The sequence below is a fragment of the Diospyros lotus genome, chromosome 11, assembly GCF_014633365.1.
Source record: "Diospyros lotus cultivar Yz01 chromosome 11, ASM1463336v1, whole genome shotgun sequence".
In the NCBI taxonomy this organism is placed as follows: domain Eukaryota; kingdom Viridiplantae; phylum Streptophyta; class Magnoliopsida; order Ericales; family Ebenaceae; genus Diospyros; species Diospyros lotus.
In genome coordinates this window covers 27,359,109-27,381,315 of record NC_068348.1, presented here as the reverse complement: position 1 = coordinate 27,381,315, position 22,207 = coordinate 27,359,109, and the positions used below count along the sequence as shown (strand labels likewise).

General features: G+C 35.8%; 1 long non-coding RNA gene across 1 annotated transcript; it reads right to left on the bottom strand.

Annotated features, from left to right (window-relative positions):
* Positions 1-11,895: 11,895 nt before the first annotated feature.
* On the bottom strand, positions 11,896-21,909 carry LOC127813154 (uncharacterized). Its single transcript, XR_008026077.1, has 3 exons — positions 21,562-21,909; positions 13,890-14,114; positions 11,896-12,259 (listed from the first exon to the last, which is right to left on the bottom strand). It is a non-coding gene; the product is annotated as an uncharacterized LOC127813154 (long non-coding RNA).
* Positions 21,910-22,207: the final 298 nt, after the last annotated feature.

The window sequence follows — 22,207 nt, the reverse complement described above, 5'->3', positions numbered from 1 at the left end:
TTAAGCCATAAGGATTCTTTAATTACTTCAGTTGCAGCTATATATTCTGATACAGTGGTGGATAATGCAACAATATGCTGAATTTGGGATTTCCAACTAACACAGGATTTACTTAAGGTAAACATATAAGAGGAAGTTGATTTCTTATTATCTCTATCACCAGCATAATCAGAATCTGTGAATCCTTTTAATTTAACTTCTTCATTTGTGCTTTTATACACTAAACCTATATCACAAAATCCCTTCAGATATCTTAATAACCACTTTAATGCTTCCCAATGCTTAGGACCTGGGTTTGACATAAACCTGCTAAGTGTGCTAACTACATGAGCTAGGTCAAGTCTAGTACACACCATTAAGTACATAATTGACCCTATGACATTAGAGTATGGCACTTTACTCATATACTCTTTTTCCTCTTCATTAGTAGGTGATTGATCTCTAGACAAAATAAAGTGGCTCGCTAAGGGTAAGAAGACTGGTTTACACTCATGCATGCCAAATTTCTTTAAAATTTTTTGGATATAAAATGATTGATGCAGAAACAAAATGGAAATAGACCTGTTTCTTTTGATTTCCATGCCTAAAATTTTCTTAGCATGTCCTAGGTCTTTCATTTCAATTTCTTTGTTTAAAGTTGTTTTGATCTCATCAATCATTTTTAAATCTGGACCTATTAAAAGCATATCATCAACATATAGCAGCAAGAACACACAGCAATTGTCATGATGCTGAAGATAAAGACAGTAATCAAAAGCACTTCTTTTAAAACCAATGGAATGTGCAAAATTATCAAAACGTTTATACCATTGCCTGGGAGACTGTTTCAATCCATATAAAGATTTTTTCAAGTAACACACATAATTAGGATTATTTTTATCTTCAAACCCCTTAGGTTGAGTCATGTATATGTTTTCTTCTAGATCACCATGCAAAAAAGCTATTTTGACATCCAATTGTTCAAGTTCCCAATTAAAGTAAGCAACCAATGCTAACATAACCCTTATTGTGGTATACTTAACAACCGGGGAAAAAATTTCATGGTAATCTACTCCTTCTTTCTGTGTGAAACCCTTGGCTACTAACCTAGCCTTAAACTTTACCGATTCAGCCCCATTTGCCCCTTCTTTTACTTTGAAGACCCATTTACAACCCACTAAGGATTTGTCTTTAGGCTTAGGGACTAATTCCCACGTTTGATTTTTATGAAGTGAATTCATTTCTTCTTTCATTGCACCAATCCATTCTTTAGCATTTTCACTTTTAATAGCTTCTTCATAAGTATTTGGCTCTTTATCTACTAGGTCTTGGTAGCTAGCATACCTAATGCTAAAATCAGTTTCCAATCTTTTAGGGAGTCTTTGTGGCCTTCTTTCCCTATCTCTTGATAGTTGATAGTCATTTAGGGAATCTGAATTTTCTGTTTCTTCTTCTAGATTACTCTCATTTTCATTAACTTGATTTTGTGCATTACTCTCCACCTCATTTGGGGTAATATGGATAAAAGTACTAACTTTCTCCACCTTACTCCTAGTGTTTTCTAGCTTGTTTTCATTCTCTAAGTTTGAGTCTTCCTTAAGGCATGGCATTTCTAATTCATTAAAGGTGACATCCCTACTGATTATGATCTTTACACCCTTTTGGCTTCTATCCCATAACCTATATCCCTTTACTCCTTCGGGATACCCTAGAAAGACACACTTTCTAGCTCTAGGTTCTAATTTGCCCTCATTTTGATGTATAAAGGCAGCACAACCAAAAGTTTTTAAAACAAAATAATCTGCACATTTTCCATATCATTTCTCATAAGGGGTATCACCACTTAAAGCCACTGAAGGTGTCAAATTAGTTAAATAACAAGCAGTCACTATAGCTTCTCCTCAAAATGATTTTGGCACACCTGACCCTAGCATCATGCACCTAACTTTATCTAATAAAGTCCTATTCATTCTTTCAGCCACTCCATTTTGTTATGGAGTGTAGGGGACAGTCCTATGTCTGGTTATGCCACTTTCAGCACAAAAGTTTTCAAAATCAGAATTATAGAATTCTAGGCCATTATCGGTTCTTAAATATTTCAGTTTTCTCCCTGTTTGATTTTCAAATTGTATTTTCTATTTTTTAAATTTTGAAAATGTATCTAATTTTTCTTTTAAAAGATATACCCATACACGCCTAGAGTGGTCATCAATTATAGATAGGAAATATCTATTTCCTCCAAAAGTAGGATTAAACCCTGGTCCCCACAAATCTGCATGAACATACTCTAGGATTCTAGACGTTTTATGATTGCTAGAGGAGAAGGAGAGTCTATGGTGTTTACCTAGGACACAAAAGTCACAAAATGACAGGTCTGACACTTGATCCTTGCCAAAAACACCCTTATCACTCAGATATTTGAGACCCTTTAAGCTAATATGTGCTAACCTATTGTGCCATTTTTGTGTGTGATCCGTGTTAAGAGAGGCAACAGTGGAAGTTATATTCCTTAACACTCGTACATTGGTTAAAAAAAATCCATTTTTTCTTATAGCTTTAAAAGCCCTAAGTGCACCCTTAAACATTTGGATCATCCCATTTTTAATCTCACCTGTGAACCCCAATTTTTCTAGTTCCCCAACAGAAATTAAATTCCTACTCATTTGAGGGATATATCTTACTCCAATCAATACTAGCACATAGCCATTTTCAAATTTAACAGTTATATCTCCTACACTAGCTACTTTGTATGCCACATTATCACAAGTAACAACATGCCCATTATCAGAATCATGTAAATGTGCAAACCAGTGTTTTCGAGATGTAACATGAAATGAAGCACCAAAGTCTAAAATCCATTCATGCAAATAGGTGTTCACAGACAAATTAATTTCAGGTGAATCAGAGTTTACTAACATAAAAACCTCACCAGATTCACATTCTGAAGACACTACATTAGCCTCATTATTTTCCTTCTCCTTTTGTTTATTCTTTTCTATATAACAATCTTTTATATAGTGCTCAGGCTTTCCACAGCCATAACATTTTCTCTCTTTTACTTTTCCTTAGGACTTAGACCTACTTCTACCCTTATGCTTGCCATTCTTCTCGGAATTCCTAAACTGTGATCTACTCCTACCTTTTACCATATGAACTTCACCATTTCTTTTCTCATTTTTTAGTTCCATTTCTCTACTTCTAAGAGAATCAATAACAATTTCAGGTGACAATGTATCTCTACCATATTTTATTGCACTTTGAACTTCTCTATAAGTTTCAGGTATGGAATTCAATAAAATAACAGCTTTGTACTCTTAAGACACTATTTCACCACAATTTGTTATATCTTGAACCAATTTATTGAAACCATCTAGATTTTCATCTAAGTCCTTAGAGGATTCAATTTTGAAACTAAAAAATCGTTCAAGTAAGTAGAGTTTGTTAGGAGTAGACTTCACAAGGTATAGAGACTCAAGCTTTTCCCACAATTCTTTAGTTGTGTTTAATTTCCTACCTTTCTCAAAACAGAATCCGAGAGATGTAAAATTATGGAAGTGTATGCTAATTCATCCATTTCCTTTTGTTCTTCAGTTATATCAAAAAATTCAGTTTCTTTTCCTTCTTTAGATGTATTAGATTTAGCAAAACCGATTATAGCTTTTGAAACTTTCTGTTGTACTAAAATTCCTCTCATTTTTTGTTGCCATATTGAAAAATCACCTTTACCATTAAAAACACCTAGTTCAAAATGTTGTGTTGCCATTAGATGCACAAAGCCAAAAAAAAAAAAATGCAACAAATAGATTTTTCAGAATGCAATCAGCAACTAAACAGTCAGGAAATAGCAATTACACAATTCCAAAATCAGCAAGTTCACAAAAAAATCAGCAAAGTAGATAATCCTAGTATATCTAGCAGCACGTAATGGTTACCACCACAGGGTAACCCCCAAACGGAATGACCACCCCCACACGATGGCCTGCTACTTGTTGAAACGAAATTAGGGTTAGAAGGGTCTTACCAACCTGACCGAATTAACAGTCAGTAAATTAAGATAGACAAACCACTGAGGTTGGGCTGATAGTCGAAAAACCTCGCACGGCCGTTGGTGCTGCCACGCGCCGTCGCCGGAGCTGCACGCACCGTCAGCCGCCGGTTGGCCGGAACTACACAAGCCGGTCGCTGAGACTCACCTCAACGTCGAGAAGCCGACAAAGGGTCTCACGCGCCTTAGAACAACCGGAGTGGAGAGATTGAGTAGGATTTTCGAATCAGGTTAGAGTCTCGCGAACCTTCCCCAGACTCGAACGCAACCAAGAGATCGATGATCTCTTAGTCTCCAAACTCAGCTCTGATACCAGTTTGTTGGGAAAAAACTCTCGCACAAAGCCAAACAATTTTCTGTTAGTCTGAAAACTAAATCACAAAGTAATAGCAACAAACACAAGAACAAAAAAATAGAACTTCCCTGTGAACACTAATGAAGGTTTCAGCTATTCAAGGCTCAGATTAGAAAATCATCACCTACAGTGAACCGTCGAGAAGCTCTCCCAATCCGAAATCCCAATGGCCCAACTCAGTACTAGCACACAGCATAGGAGATCACACAGAAATGGTTCACTCAGAGACCCAACGATTTCCACTCGGTTTCTCTTCTTTTTTCACACCTTCATCCCATCAAACCCACAAAGGTTTTATAGCCATCAAGAGGTAAACCGAAAGCCAGCAAAAAATCCGTCAAGAAGGATAAAGGAACCAAGCTTTCGGAAGAGATAAGGATGGCGAGATAGGAGGAGACGATAAGCTAGGTTTTTGGACGGAGTCACAAACGGCCAGGGTAGAACTAGGTCAAAACATGGGGGAAAGAAGCATTATATACCTGGGATGAGCAAGGGCTGGTTTGGCCGAGCTGGGCTCTAAAATTAGGCCTGAGCTGCTGGGCCAAAATTGGCCCTACCTTCTCAAAGGCCCTTTGGGCTTTCTTCTCCATTTGGTAACTGCACATTTGGGTTGTATCCACACACTATCAATCCTGGGCCTTAGCCTATGATAGTGTGGCCCACCTGATCATCATGGCCTTGGGATGTTTGGTATCACAAACAACAAAAGTCGTCTTCTCCATCTACAGTTGATGAGTGTCACATCTTTTATCAGGCTGTCTCTAATAGGAACAAGAAAGGTCATGTCTACGATATCGACTCTCAAGCTAAGCAGTCATACCCTGTTGGATCCAATAGTAACTCCAGTGGTTCATATGGGTTGTCATAGAAATTAAAACAAATGAGACTGAGGATCACTCAAATGAACGAGGAGTTGCATTTTGCTCTGACCAAGGTGCGAAACAAGAATGTGCAGCTGTGTCAATGATAGCAACAGATGATGGCATAGAAGGAGCAGATGAATAGACAGATAATAGCGTTATAGCAACCTAGACCATCAACTCAACCTTATCAGCAACCTGGACCGTCGACTCAAATTGGACCGAGAGACCAGTTTTATGATAATGAAGAACAAAATGATGATTTCAATGATGATGATTGTAACTGAATATTTATGATGCATGAATTTAATTAAATTAATCGGTTTGAATTTCATATACTTTTTTGTTATTTTATATATTTATATGAATTTTAAATTTTTTATTTTTAAATTAATGATTATATAAATAAATTTTTAATTTCTATTCAATTAATTAAAATAAATTGTTAATTATCATAAATTTTATTTATATATAAAAAAATTATTTTTAAATAAATATTTTTATATATAAATTTTTATTTATATAATTTATATTTTAATATATATTTTTTATTTATGTTTAAAAATTTTATTTTTATTTTTTATTTTTTTAATTTATTTATTTATTAAAAATATTATTTATTAATATATTAAAAATAAATAATATATTTATTTTATTTATAGATTTTTTAAACAATTTATTTTTTATAAATTTATGTTTAAATTTATTTATTTTATTAAAAATAAATATTTTTTATTTTTTATTTTGCGACGGAAATAGAGTTGTTGCTGAGTCAGCGACAAAATTTGTTCTGTTGCTGATTCCACAGTGGGTCAATATCCCATCGCTAAGTCAACGACAGTCTTTATCCCGTCTCTAATTTAGCAACGGAAAAATATCCATTGCTAAATCAAAGACGGGATCTTAACCCGTCGCTGAAATCAACGACGGGTTAATATCCCATCCTAAGTCAACGACAGTCTTTATCCCATCTCTGATTTAGTGACGGAAAAATATATATCACTAAATCAAAGACAAGTATAACCCGTCGCTAAATTTTAGCGACGCCTTTTTTAGCGACGGTACAGCAACGGGTCAATATCCCATCCTAAGTCAGTGACAGTCTTTATCCCATCTCTGATTTAGTGACGGAAAAATATGTCACTAAATCAGAGACAAGTATAACTCGTTGCTAAATTTTAGTGACGATAAGCTACCCGTCACTAAATCCATCATTAAAACATTAATTTTTTGTATTGTGAACTGGAGGCTATGCAGCAAAATCAAACTTGGTTGATCACCAATCTTCCTCCTTCCAAACATTCCATTGGTTGTAAGTTGGTATAATAAAGTTAAATACAAATTTGATGGGACTATAGAACGTTACAAAACTCATTTAATAGCTAAAGGATACACTCAACAAAAGGGCTTAGATTTCTTTAACACTTTTTCCCCAGTTGCAAAATTGGTTTTTGTCAAGGTTTTACTTGCCCTAACTACCATTCACAAGTGGTATCTTGTTTAGCTTGATGTAAACAATGTTTTTCTTAATGGTGACCTGTTTGAGAAGGTATACATGGAACTTCCTCTTGGCTATCATCTCCATGTTCGTGCTTTGCCTCATGGGGAAAGGTTAGTATGTAAACTGCACAAGTCAATCTATGGTTTAAAATAGGCTTCTCAGCAATGGTTTTCAAAATTCTCTAGTGTTCTTGTTCAGCATAGTTTTTATCAGTCTCGATCTGGCAATGGTTTTCAAAATTCTCTAGTGTTCTTGTTCAGCATAGTTTTTATCAGTCTCAATCTGATTATTCTCTTTTTACTAAAGGCACCGGTACTTCTTTTGTGGCCCTACTTGTCTATGTTGACAATATCATTACCACCGGTCCTAATGTTGTAGCCATAAACTCTCTCAAGGGTTTTCTTCATAGTTAATTTAAACTGAAAAAATGTTGGTCAGTTAAGCTATTTTCTTGGACTGGAAATTGCTCAATCTTCTAAAGGTATCTTTCTACCTCAAAGGCATTATACTCTTCAACTTCTTGAAGATATAGGTTTTCTAGCTTGTAAGCTATCTTATTTGCCTATGATTCCTAATTCCAAGCTGTGTTCTTTTAAGGGAGAATTATTGGTAAATCCTTCTGTGTATAGAAGACTTATTGGTAGGCTTCTTTATCTAACTGTCTCCCAGCTTGATATCACCTTTGTTGTACATAAGCTGAGCCATTTTGTTTCTTAGCCTAGTCAGCCTTATTTGGATGTTGTCTATCATCTTCTACAATATCTGAAGGCAGCTCCAAGTCAAGGGTTGTTCTTCTCAGCTTTTTCTTCTCTTATACTTCAAGCATTTTCTTATGCTGATGGGGGTCATTAGACTCAAGGAAGTCCACTACCGGTTTCTACATTTTCCTTGGTGATTTGTTGGTTTCCTATAAGGCTAAAAAGCAAAGCACTGTTTCTCGTTCCTCAACTGAGACTGAATACTAGGCTCTTGCTACTATGGCTCACTCAATTGTTATTGGACTTCCAAGTCACTTCTTTAGCACTTGCTCTAGTATACTGTGACAACCAAGCAACAATCCATATTGCCACTAATACGATGTTTCATGAACATACGAAACACATTAAGTTGGACTGTCACTTTGCTCGCAAGAAGATTGTTACTGGTCTTACTAAACTACTTCCTATCCGCACTCAGCATCAACTAACTGATATGCTTACTAAGCCACTACCAGTAGCTCAACTTTTTCCTTTGTTAGCCAAGATGGCCATTCTTGATATCCATTATCCATCTTGAGGGGGAGAAACAACTATTATCTAGCCTATCGAATGTATTAGTTATTTTGTTATGTTAGTTTTTATGTTGGTTGTACAGTTAGTTAGAGCAGGTTAGGTTCTCTTATTTGGCTTTGTATTTAAACTCGCTGCAGAGCAGCTTATTGGCTGAATAAATACAAAACTCGAGGTATTTTTTCTCTCTTCTCTGTTCTTGATAGAGAGGATCCCCTTTCTTTCCTCAAGTTCCATAAAATGTAAAGACTTCTCTCCTCTCTGTTCTTGATAGAGAGGATCCCCTTTCTTTCCTCAAGTTCCATAAAATGCAAGTCTTTACAGTCATTTCACCGACTCAGTTGATTGTATATAGTAAGATGTGCATGCATATTAGATGGATAAAAGAAAAATGAAGGGAAAGGAGAATACCTCAATTTATTTCTTAGCCACAACAATGCACAAACTGGTGGCCATACAATAAATCCAATTCACTATTTCAGCACCCTTTTTCATCTCCTTGATCAATGACTTTTAACACCTCCAAGCCTCCAACAAGTAATCCCTCCCTCAAATTGGCTCGGTTTGTCAATAACAGAGCTAACTCAGGCCCGTTGGAACAACTTTGTTACCTTCATCCCATGTGCAACTTTAAAGAAAATACACTAGAATTTAATCCCCAAAGGAAGAAGTTGTTTGCTCTGCACAATACATGCGAATTCCCATAGGCATGTACACATTGAGGGAACGTAAAACCTACATAAGATGATAATGCAAAATGAGCATGAAAGGGAGCAACTTCAACCTTTGTTCATGGCTTTTTCATTCACTGCACTCTCAGATTTAATGACGAGCAAATAAAGTATTCGTCATACAATGAGACAAAATTTAACAGATTCAGGTGGACTAGTTAGGACAATAGAAGTTATAATTCAAAGAGAATTTATGATAGAATACACAAATTGCCGTAGCCTACTCCAGGGAGGGGAGAGTTCTCCCAAAGAAGGCACTCATTCGGTAGAAGTTCTCTTGGAGAAAAGACTCTCCTGAGAGAAATAGTTCTCCCTAATCGGCTCTCTAGGGAGAAATTCTCCCGGGGCATATCAATGAGGAAGCTTTGCTAGGGGAAATAATAGGAAGTTCTTCGAGAGACATCCTACCCACTAAAGCATACCCAGTCAAGCTATTTTCTAGACTAAGGGAATCCCTTAGTTAATACTAAACTAAGGGATTCCTACCAAGTTCTTTTGGTCTTCCTCAACATTTTTTTGTTAACTACTAATTCTATTTTCGTTCACTCTTCTGGTAGATCTCTATTAGTCTTTTTTTACATGATCAAACAATGTTAATCACGCCTTACGTATCTTATTTTATAGAAGTAATTCTGACCTTGTTACGGATAATTTTATTTTTTTATTTTACTTAATGCAACCCTCCCAACATTTAGGCTTAGAACTGACAGTAAATAGAAGTCTACAGGTGGAGTTCTATACAATAATCTCCAGAGGAAATAAAATACATGCTCTGATTTAAGCGTATCCAAGTCTGTAACCCAGACCATATGTGGATCACAGGCATGCTAGTGTACCTGTGGTGTCTTTTGCTCTTTCTGCCTCGTGTCATTTCTGAAACAATCATGCAAAACCATGCACCAGGGGCGGATGTTGGGGGGGGGGGGCAGTAAAAATATATATAATAAATAGTTTTCTTTTCTTTTTTGCTTTGGTGTATTTTTTGTTTTCTTTTTGTTCTTTATTGCGATGGACATTAATACTCCTAAAAAAAAATTCTGTTTTCTTGTATTATTTTGGTTTATCTATGTTCTCATTATAAATTTTGAATAAAATTTGTATTGTTGACTGAATATAACAATTATAATTTATAGTGCAGGGGAGTTTTGGTCACAAAAGAGTTAGAGAAAATATTCTCGAAAATGAAGGGTTAAGGGGTACTTATACTCCTTGGTGACAAGGACACGTGACACGTGCGCATTGGGTTGAGTACTGTTATTGCATGACAGATAGGGCCTATCCTGCGTTAAGCTTGAAAGAGAGCTCGGTGAGAACACCACTACCACCCCCCCCCCCCCCCCCCCCCCCCCCCCCCCCACCCCCCACCCCCCGCGCCACGCCGAAGGAATGGTCCTCTAGGAAAATGAGATCCTTGTGAGGCAGGTTATGTTGTGCGGGATAATGTAGGGTAGTGTTTGTTTGGGAAAGGGTCTCCCTTGTAATTCCCCTTAAGTATATGGGCAAGACAAGGCTATGGATATAAATGAATGAAAAGCTAAAATTAATGTACCCTACCCCACAATCTTATAGAGACAAGTATGTTGTTATAAGAGATTATTATCTAGAATGAAAGTAAATATGTAATTTTGAGTGAATTTTCTACTATGTTATCTTTGGCCATGCAGAAAAACCTACAAATGTGGGTTTGATCCCTCTGCTGATGCTATTATAAGTTGTTTCCATATGTATGACTTCATCTTGTTTTAATTTTATTTACTATCCCCAGGAATAATCTTTTTCTTTCCCTAAACGTATGTTTAGTGCACTCTCTAAGGTTATTGCTAACATCTCTGAAGTACAAAAACAGTTTGAAGATGTCATTTCGGCATTTTCGAACCATTTTTCATTTCAAAAACAACAAAGACAGACCGAAACACTTTTTGGTCCGTTTTTGTAATTTATGAAATATTTCCGACCACTAATTATATTAAGAGACATAATTCTTCTATCTCTAATTAGCCAATATTCATTCTTCTTCTTCTTTTAGTTATTTGTGTTTCCAAATCCCTAAGTTCCTCCTGCTTTCGATCACCACTAGTCATTCCCTCTCTTGGTTGCCCCTAGTTGTTCTCTCTCTTGGTCACTGTCAATTGCTTGATTTGCTTCGCTACTGATTATAGGTAATTTTTGTTTTAAAATATTTATCCAGAACTTTAGATTTGCTTCAATGCTTCTTGATTTGCTTTAATGGGGGATAATGGGGGATTGTTCAATGCAATTGCTTGACATATGTTCAGTGTTTTTGCTTATTATAATTTAATTTGTATTTGCACAAAGATCATTGAAGATGAGTTCTGGTATTTGGCTCTATTATAATATAGTTGGTGGTTGTTTAAATACATTGTGAATTTTATGTTTATATTTGTTTGAATGTATTGTGGAACTTATGTTTATTGTTTGTAGTTGTATGTATTATATTTTAACTATTTTCTATAATTTTCAATATTAAAAATTATATTTATAAAAAAATTATATTTTTTAATTTATATTTTATCTCACATTTTTATTTTTTAATTTTTAAAAAATATCATTTCTCTATTTTCATTTCATATCAAAAACGTTTTTTATTTCTATTTTCGTGCAACTTAGGCTAAGAAAATCAAAGTGTGAAGGGTATGAAAATTAAACAATCATGCAATAAAAATGTAGAAAAACAAAAGAATCGAGCAATTATGAAATCAAAAAACTGAAGAATCAAAAAAGAAAACTTTAATATTAGTCTTCAAAGTGACCACATAGGAGGACAGAGTCCTGTCTCCCCTCCTGTATCCTTCCTAAAAAATTTAATAAAGTGTTGGAGACATGATATGGACGTGTTCGACGCATATCAAAAGTGTCGGGATGGCCGACATGCTAGAGATAACAAAATGACAACACCTAGGGAGTGTTCATGCTTTATAGCATCTTATGGGATTAATTATCAACATTTGGCTGGTCAAATAATTAAGTAAGATATTAAAATTACCTCAAAAAATAAAAGGAAATGCATATAATGGCAATTCCTAAGAGTGGCCAATTTCAAGAGAATCAGTGATGCAGTACAATTCACATTTTTTTTTTTTCATTCATGGATACAGAAAATCAGACAATAGTGCATATTATAAATCACGCAATGCATTTTTGAAACTGGAAGCCAATCATTGTCATATCTAGAACAGAAAGACAGAAGGCAGCTCTGTGTCAAATGGGCAACAAAACTACAGGTATCCCCAATTCTCCTGTAAAAGGTTCAAAGATTTATCCAGATACAATAGCAGCCCCAACCCCCAAAATTGAGTCATCTACTAGATCTTTTCTACCAAATCAAGGACAAGAAAACGTTAATTTCAACAATTGAATTGAACCTTGAACTTTCAGGCCCAGCAAGCACATGCCTCCCTGCAGTCTCCCTCTTGCTTGATGCAAATGGTGGACCAGATCAAAGGCAGAGCCCTATATGACGTCACCAGAAAGCAGGCCCCAAACTGCACCAAGCAAGAAACTGCTGCAAAAAAAAGTAACAAGGTAATTCCTATCTCCATCTTTGCTACGAGGACCAGGAAGTAGAGTGTAAACATCAAGTGTTGAATTTTAGCCCAAGTTTGAGTTAAGATTCCATTATAAGATCAATAATTTTTGCGAAAGGCAGAACTTTAAATGACTTTGGCTTATCATATTTATCTGTAACCACAGAAAGTTCAAATGCAAATGTTCAGAGAATCATGAAATACATTGGATTGCTGAATAAAATGGTCAATAACAGTCACAGGCTCATTTAATGCTCAGGTCAGTATACAATTAAAAGAGGTCAGAAGGTAGACAAATAAACCAAATTAATACTAGAAAAACAGAATGGATTTAAGGAGTACTAATGTCCATCACAGTAAAGTACAAAACAGCATGATATAATATTTTTAACAAAGTAATTCTTACAAAAGGCAGAAAAGCATTAGCAATATTATCAATTAGAATTAAGGAACAATATGAAACAGAAAAGTCATGTCATCGTCACTGTTATCAATTAAATCACTAACACTTCAGATATGATAGAGAATGGATAGCTATGGTAAGATGGTAACAGAGGATACGAGATATTAAGGGTAATGTTCTTTAAATTTTTAGCAGAATAATGCAACTAATTAATATCCATCTTTACAAAAATGACATTGCCACATCATAACATGTAAATTATTTGTATTTGTAAGAATATTATTTTTCAGATTTTACTACTTGAAAATGTAGTAAAGGGGTGTTCTTTTTTTAAGATAACAAGTAAAGGGGTGTCTCTAGTAGATGCGGTTCCTTACTTTTGCGAGGATCAGAGAAGGGTCATTTTTATATTCAACCTTTTTTATATCAAGAAAATATAGTGAAAGGTCAAAATCCTGTGACAGCAGCAAAGTTGACAAACAAGTTAATGCAAATGACTAGATCCTACCACACAAATTATTTCTCGAGGTTTGTTCAAGACATACTTCCAGTAAGGCAGCAAGATTTGCCCAGATTAAATAAGCAATATCCCATATGCATTATAACCAGAGAAAATCTGGCCTCTCTCGCATGGAATCTTGTTGAATGATGAGTCTCTGTGAAGCAGCAGCTTCGAGGGCTGTCTAACATGAGCAACAATTCCCATATATAGCAACCAGCCATTCCCAATGGGATGCCCCAGTAAAAAAGGCATCTCTAAACTGAACATATGACCTACTAGTAAGACAAACCTTACTGTTACTAGCAAGGTTTGCACTACGTATAAACTGAAATCTGTAGCCCCAATCACCCTTTAAAACCCAATAACAATAGAAATCCCACAAAGTGATGTTTCCACATGTAGGAGAATGGATTAGTCAAACATACAAGCTTAATTTGTTGACAAAAATAGAAACTAGTTCCACATCAAGTTCAAAATCCCATTGAAACATTAACAAGTATAATTCTAATCAGACGGGCTAATGTGATAACCAAAGGATGTTAAAAATAAAACTTTTATAACATCAAATTGTACTTGTTATAACCTCAAGTTCCATAAGATGCAAGTCGTTGCTGTCATCTCGCTAATTGAGTTGACTGTATACTGAGATGTGCATGCATAATAATCGGATAACAGATAGATAAAGGGGAAGGAGGCATACCTCAAATTGTTTGTTAGCCACAGTAATGCACAAGCCAGTGGCCATACAGTAATTCCAATTCACTAACTCAGCATCCTTTTTCATCACCTTGATCAATAATATTAATACCTCCAACATGTAATCCCTTGCTCAAATTTCATCAGCTCGGGTCTATCAACATCCAAGCTGATGAAGGCCCAATGGAAAAACTCCATTTGTTACCTTCCTCCCATGTTGGAGTGCCTTCTGAATCAAATATGGGGAAAACTTTAGGTTTCTGATAGTGTAAGTTGAAATGGCTGTTGAGCATGGAGGCAAGGTGAAGAGATATTGCCAAAGAGATGGCCAACATGAAATAAGCTTGCACAACTAAAAGAAAATACAGAAGAAGTTGTTGCTTGTGCACAGTACATGAACATGGCTGCATGCATGCACAAATTGAGGGAACATACACCTGATTTTTATTAACAGTACTTTCAGATTCAATGACCAGAGAAAATAGAGTATTTGACATACAATGAGCAAAAATTTATCAGAGTTAGGTAAACCAGTTAGAACAATAGGATTTAACTGTGTCACTGGTAAAATGTGGGTTGAATTGATTAGATAAAACCTGTTATTCTGGCAATATTCCTCATTAACGTAGATGCAGTCCAAATACCTTGGCAGGCTTTCCATATTTTTTCCCAACATTCCAGAACCAGTAGACTTTAAGGGCATCCTAAATATATTTTTCTTAAACAAGTTGTGTCTCATACCTCAAACAATGTTGCTAATAACTTCTTTTCTTAAGACATAATTATATGGCCGGGATAGGGATGAGGTAAAATTGAAATGCCCGCTACCAATAAACAACTAAAGGAGCAATGAAACGTCCTGAAATGTAATGGGAAAACTTATATATATTATTATTATTCCAATTCAATTTACTTTTAAAAGGGCTTCATGTCCATGTCTTGCGACTATTTTAGGTCCCGTGATGCTCCAAGTTTGCAGGGCATATCAACAGCTATTTTCCTTTTTGGCAATTAGATATCTAATGAAATAACACAATCTAGTTTATTGTTTCAACTAAATTATACAAGAAGATATTTCCCAGAAAATGAGGCTCAACTCCTAAACATTTAAAAAGAATAAATATGAAAAAAAAAATAGGATCACTAGGATTTCTAATTCACCGTTTTGGAAAGACAAGTTAGCATGCCTTAAGACATAGGTACCAATTTGTTATACACTAGGGTTTTATCATTTTCCAGTAACAAAGTACTTGTGTGCTTTGTCTAGATCTAGATTTCATGTAGCCAACCTCACCCAGTAGGTTTAGGGCTTGTTACTGTTGTTGTTGCAGTTATAAACTACTAGAATGCACAAGTGGAAAGAAAAAGAAGAAAATTGCTTGTTTTTATTTGTGTGAGAGTCAATTATATACGCTTTCTGCTTTCAGCAGATTGCAAATAGGAGTATGAAACCAATCCGCAAATCCAGGATTCTGGTGCCAATAAGTAACTTACAGAGGAGACAATGTAATACAGACCCCTAACATAGATTATTTGAATGATATAACGCACAAGACAAATCCAAAGCTGGTAATGAAGCAATTGAATGATCTTCACACCACAAGGCAAGCAAGATTATTCACATGCAACCCAAACATGCATCCTTAACTTCCATGTGGATTTTAATTGATGCAAACACTATACCCAAGTCATTTATTAACCAAATTAACTGATATAATAACTTAAAAGTGGTAAGGAATGTGGACCCAGAACTTTATTGACTGATTAGAGACCACTATATCAGAATCGTCAACTCAATTTAAATCTGGATGAGAGAGATCTAATCTACTAAAATCTCAACAGCAACAAGCCTTGTTGCAATCAGTTGGTAATCGCATGGTTTACTTCAGCAGAACATTAACCAGCTGTCTCATCCAGTCAACTATAGCTACGAGGGACAGCATAACGGTATACAAGATGCGACAAACCTGATTTTTTTTTTTTTTTAAGTACGACAAACCTGATGTTGATATTTGGTATATAAGACAGGACAAACCCGATGTCCACATGTTGCTCACTAACTTCACAAAGATCCAAAATCCATCAACTCTGGCCAGCACACGAGTCTGCACAACTTCTCTACAACAGTCTACTGGGAATTTTTTCAGTTTCCGTGCATACTGAACTCTCATTCTTTAGGCTTAAAATTCTATTGTATATTTAACCAAAGAAAACAAAAATCTTCCAGATCTGCTTAAATGAAACGCAAGCTCCCTGCAAAATGTTGGAGATCCCAAAGATACCATGCCAGAACCTACAATACGAAACCTATTCCAAAATTGAAAATGGAAAACAAATAGTGGAATAATCAAATCAAGAAAGTAAAGAAACGAGAGAGAGAGAGAGAGAGAGAACACCTTGATATTATCAGATTAGGGAAGAAATTTTGAAAACGGAAGGCAATCATTCGCACATATAGAACTGAAAGACAAAAGGAAACTTTGCATCAAGTAGGCAACAGAACTGCAGGTTTCCCTGATTTTCCAGTAGCAGATCAGAAGAAATTCATTTTTTTTGCGCAGAAACAATAGCCAAAGATTGAGTCATCTACTCAATCTTCTACCAAAAGACAATAAAAGTTCAATTCAACAATTGGAGATCTTGAATTTTCAGGCCCAGCTACTACTACATGCACTGCAGCCTCCAACTTGCTTGATGCAAACCGGGTGCCCAGATTAAAGGCAGAGCCCTAAATGATGTCACCCAAAAGGAGGCACCCGAGCTGCATCAAGCGAGTAAGTGACTGCTGCAAGAAAGTCTTCAGGACAAGGTAATTCTATCACCATCTCTGCTGTGAGGAGCTAAAAGTAGTAAATGAATCTGACAGCGAAAGAAGAACCCTCTCCACCGTTCAGGAGCATTAAAGTTTGTTCTAGAGCACTCAGATCAGGAGCTATTCATGGGCAGCATAAAAGATCCTCAATGATGACACTTGGACAATGTAATTTGTTGCATTCAGAGATGAGGTCAAGTGCTGAATTTTAGCACGAGTTTTAGTTAGTCCATGATAAAAAGATCCAAACATTTGTGTGCTGGCCATCGGCCACCTACCTTTGGTTATTATGTTTACAGATAGTAACTTTAAATGCACATGTTCAACAGATCATGATTTCCATAAAAGGTAAGTTCTCATAAATTTGGATGACTGAATAACATGGTCAGACAGTTTCAGGCTCGTTCAATGCTCACCTCAATTTATAATTGAAAGAGGATTTATGATACAGTCAAGATATTTTATTCAGAGTCTATAACGAGAAAGTAGATAAACCAAAATAACACTAGAAAACAGAATGGATTAAGGAGTACCAGTGTCAATCATAGTAATAGACAAAATATATATCTATATAATGTTATGTACAAAGTACTTATTGCAAAAGGCAAAGGGGTATAAGAATTATTACCAATTAGAATAAAGAAACTATAAGAAACAGAAAAGTATGCCATCATCGTTATTATCAATTAAATCACAAACAATTCTTTTACAAGTATTACTAGTCTCAAGTAAGATTATAGCTAGTTATTTATAGAAGCAAAAATCAAAAACAAGTGCAAGGTTTTACAAGATCATTACAAAAATGACATGAAGCACAAAGAGCAAATAGCACCTGCCATAATAGGTACACAAGCATGCTAGTCATCCACATGTGGTCTGGATTACCAACTTAGGCCAGCAAAGTGAAAGGATGTAGTTTTTTTCCTCCGGCCCTGAAGAATAATCCTTATCTCCTTCTCTGAATCCCCCAGAGATTGTTATCTAGAATGAAAATCAAGTGTGTAATTTTCAATGGATTTTTTACTCTATAGTATCCTTTCTTAAGCAGAAAAATTTTGACAGCAAATGTGTTTATCCCTCTACCAATGCCAGACGTCGTTTGATTTGACACTATTTTGTTTTGATTTTATTTACCATCCTTGACCCAGGAATAACCTTTTCCTTTTCATAAAGATATGTCTAGTGCACTCTCAAAGGTTATTGCTAAAATTGTTGAGTTCCAAAGCTCTTAGGAGAATTTATAAGAATGATATACTGTATGATGATTCTGGAGCAAGAATTTCATTTAAATCATAACGAGTTCACATTAACCCAGTTTAACTAGTTACCTCACCTAGAATCACAGTGGCTTTTCATCTGTCCTCCCGCCATATCTAGCCAAAATGGGATTTATGACATACTCAGCATGTGCTATGGCATGTCAACCACATGTTGATACCTATTGGAAACCACCAAGCACCCTCTTAATAGGATGTCCAATACACACAAATAGAGAACCTCACTTCAGTTAAAGTCATGAGTGAGAGTTCTTATGTGTGCGATGCCTCTACTGCAAAAGAGGTCTACGGCTCCGATACCATAACGTGCCCAAGTTAAATTGGTTTAACCAGTCCCCTCACCTAGAGTTGCAATGGCCTTTCAGCTGCCCTTACACCATATCTGGCCAAAACAAAACTTAAGCTATACACAACATGCACTGCGACATGTCAGCCACATGTTGGTTGGTACCTACCAAAAACCACCTAGCACTCCCTTAACAGCATGCCCAACACGTGAAAGCCAAGAGAATCACTTCAGCTAAAGTCATGAGTGAGAGTTCTTATGTGTGGAGTCAGCTAAGGTCTATTAATATTGTTCTTATAAAATAAACAATATTAAGTCCTATAATTTATTCTTCTGTCCTACCTCAAAAATATATGATGGTCATGATCAACTGCACTTAATCCTAAACCAAGTTAGGGTGTGGTACGACATTCGTAATGTCAATTGACTTCTAAAAGTCACATTGGCAATACATTTCAATGCAAAAAAATAATACGGCAAAATTTTAAGCCGGATGCTTTCTTGGAACCCTTTAATGAGAGAATGATGAGATAAAGTTCCAACACCATCTTGATATGAAAAGGTTCATGATAATACAACATATTAATATTGTTATATAATTATAAGTATTTTTATTTTTAAAAAAGAAAAGGTGAAGCCAGTACATGAGGCTCCTGGATTGTGAGCTCTGGGGAATGACAATCATACACAGCCTTACCGTTGCCTAACAAAGAGGCTGTTTTCCTCACTTGAACCTGCGAGCTCCAAGTTACAATGAAGCAGAAAGTGCTTTTATCTAAGGATATAATCATGCACACAATATAAATAAGTAAAAAATTAAGGGTGGCCCCACTGCATGAAACTCCTAGCTTTGGATGGTTGGGGATGGTCGTATTTGTACACGGTATTCTCCGTATTGTTTTCCAAAAAAGCTATTTCCACAACTTGAACCCATGCCCTTCCAATCACAAGGAAACAACTTATCATTACAACCAAGGCTCATCCTTTAAATAATTAAACATTGTAGGGAACAATTGGTATACTTGCATTTTAATAAAAAATACACATTATAAAAGTATATTATTGCATAACTAAAGCATAATCATACACAAAGTAAATGTTACAACATTATACCTAAAAATAAACATATAATAAAGTAATTATAAAATCTTAAATTTTATAGCAAATAACATTATGATGATGTTGGCATCCAAGAGATACAAAAAAACAAAAGAAACATCATCATCTAATGTACCTTTTGCAAATAGAATTCACAGAAAGAAATGTTGCAACTTTGAGGATACAACTGCTTCAATCCTAGCTGTGGAAGTTAAAAAAAATAGCTATGGCAATTCGAGAGCTAAGCAAATAACAATTTAATGTTGATGTTCTATTTGAAATGGTGATGAAAGTAGAAGGTTTTGATAAAGTTACTCTTGTCTCTGTCTTTGATTACTTGACTGAGAATGAGAAGACCGTAAAAGCTTTCTTGGCCAATAGTGACAGACTAAGTAAGCTTTGAGTGCAAAACTTTATCAAGGGAGATGGTGGATCGGGATCAGCATCATAAGAAGTCAATATCATCAATGGAAACATATAATAAAGTAATTAAAAAATTTTAAATTTTGTAGCTAAGGGGAAGCTTTAGTAGCAACAGTAAGGTTGCTCTATTGTGGGTTACACGTTTGAGTTGTGGAAACAACCTCTTTGCACAACAAAGTTAAGGCTACAAACAAAAACAACCCTTCTCAACCCTTGAAAAGTTGGGAACCTCTAGCAGTTGGGATGCCCCTTTTATATAAATTTTATAACTATAACATATCATCACCATCTTCATTGCAAGACTTAATATTGTGTGTGTTTATATATACACATGATCATTGAGAATTAAGGTCTAATCAACTTATCAGATGAAGTGATCATTGTAGTTTGATTGGAATTTAGTATTGATTCAATCATTCATCAATATTGTGCCTCAGTCACAAAACAATGACATTTTAAGCATTGGCATTGTTTCTTGTTTAATTCTTCTATCAAATAATTGAGATCCATAACTGTGTTGCTCATGTTTACGTACAACTTGATTTCCCATGTTGAAAGCTTTTATCCTTGGTCATATCATATGAAGCACACATGTTTGCATATTCAATCCGTATAAATAACCCTTGTGCCTGATCACTTATCAAGTGCACAATGCATTGCATTAATTTCTCATACAAGAAAATCACTTCAGGAACTAAACCATGTATTTAAATTCAGTTGCTAATCTATTGCAGCGTTTATGAATTTGCTGAGAAGGTAACCAAGGACTGTACCAAAATCAATTCAGCTCCCCACCCTGCTCATACTTCTTGCGATTTTAGGACAATTGACTTCTGGTAATGAAGTTCAGAATCATGAAGATTAGAATACCCACATCATAGTCAAAGGAACAGGGGTTAGGACCCCAAAGTGTTGAACCTGGGAATAGTAAAACATTTTGTACAAGATTGGACGAGAGAACAATTTTTCCTTCGATAAAAACATCATAACACCAGAAAATAAAAACATAATCATCCCAATTGAACAGACATCCTATGAGTACAGTGAAACTACGAGATTGTATAACAAAGCAATTTGCACTTTTGTACTTGGCACATCATTTACAAGCCAGTACCTTCCAACTTCAGTCTTCCCCCCCCAATTTCCATGTAAGTTCCAACATGTTTCCCCATCCGGAAAATACCACAGTTAGGAAGGTATACTTCCAAGTGTGCTCAAAAATGACCCAAGGAAACATAGATCAAGAGAGCAACCTCAACCAACAGTCTAAGCAGAGAATCACGAAAGTAATGAATAAACCTATATCGAAACGAATGCAGCTAGCCATGATTTTCAACCTTTAGTTATGCTAGCTTATAAATCCTAGATTAAATTAAAGGAAAAAAAAGGACAATAGCTGAGTTTCTAGGCAACCAGACAACAAATGCAACTAATCACCTCAAAATCAACCTATACTCTAAGCGTCACCATAAATTATTGCAAGGAACGTACCATAAATGGATCAACTTAAGAATTCATAGAAAAAGAATATACACAGTTGTAAAGACGGAACTTTTTAGGAAACCACAACTAAAAACTCCGTTTTAGCCAATTAGCCACACAGCCAAGAAGGGAAAGACCAGATCAGCACCAACATACTCTCCGCTAACATAACAAGAACTCAAATTGCAACTCCCATTCCTCGTCACATAAAATTGAAGAACAAACCGGTAACACACCAGATGTGCTCAAATCTACAGCTAGAGATCCAAATTTGAATACGAATCAAGCAAATCCAAACCTAGAAATGAATGAATCCGAGATCTGACAGATGCTCGTCTCTCATGCCCGCCGGCTGTCACATTCACCGCGGTCTCCGATTCAGTTGATGCAAGGCGGGATCCAATTCGTCCCACCTCGTGCACAAATCACGCGCCGTCGACGGCGAAGCAGTTCCCGACCTGCACCAAGCGAATTAGAGACCGCCGCAACAATATCGCCTCTACACACACACATATTTTATATGCACATGTAGAGAGAGAGAGAGAGAGAGAGAGAGAGCGAGCGAGCGAGGAGAAACCCTATCTAAATATTGAATTGAGCTTAGAGATCCCTAGAGGGAGCTTGTGGGAGAAATACAATGGGCTGTGAGTGGTTATTTATAGAGGACACAGATGAACGTGACACTGACACGCAAGCGGTTCACACGCATTTGCTGCAACCATCCTTATTAATTAATAGAGCGAAGATGTGGTTAGGGCAGTTGCAATTTCTCTTCCTTTCTAAATGCATCTGATACCATAAATAACAACCATGGATCTTAATTTTATTGAATATAGAAATTGTGATCACTCATTTTATGTTTAAAAGAATTAGCCCTAGGACGTAGATCGAACGGATGAATAATATATTAATGTCAATTTAATGGATTGAGAGTTCGATTCTTA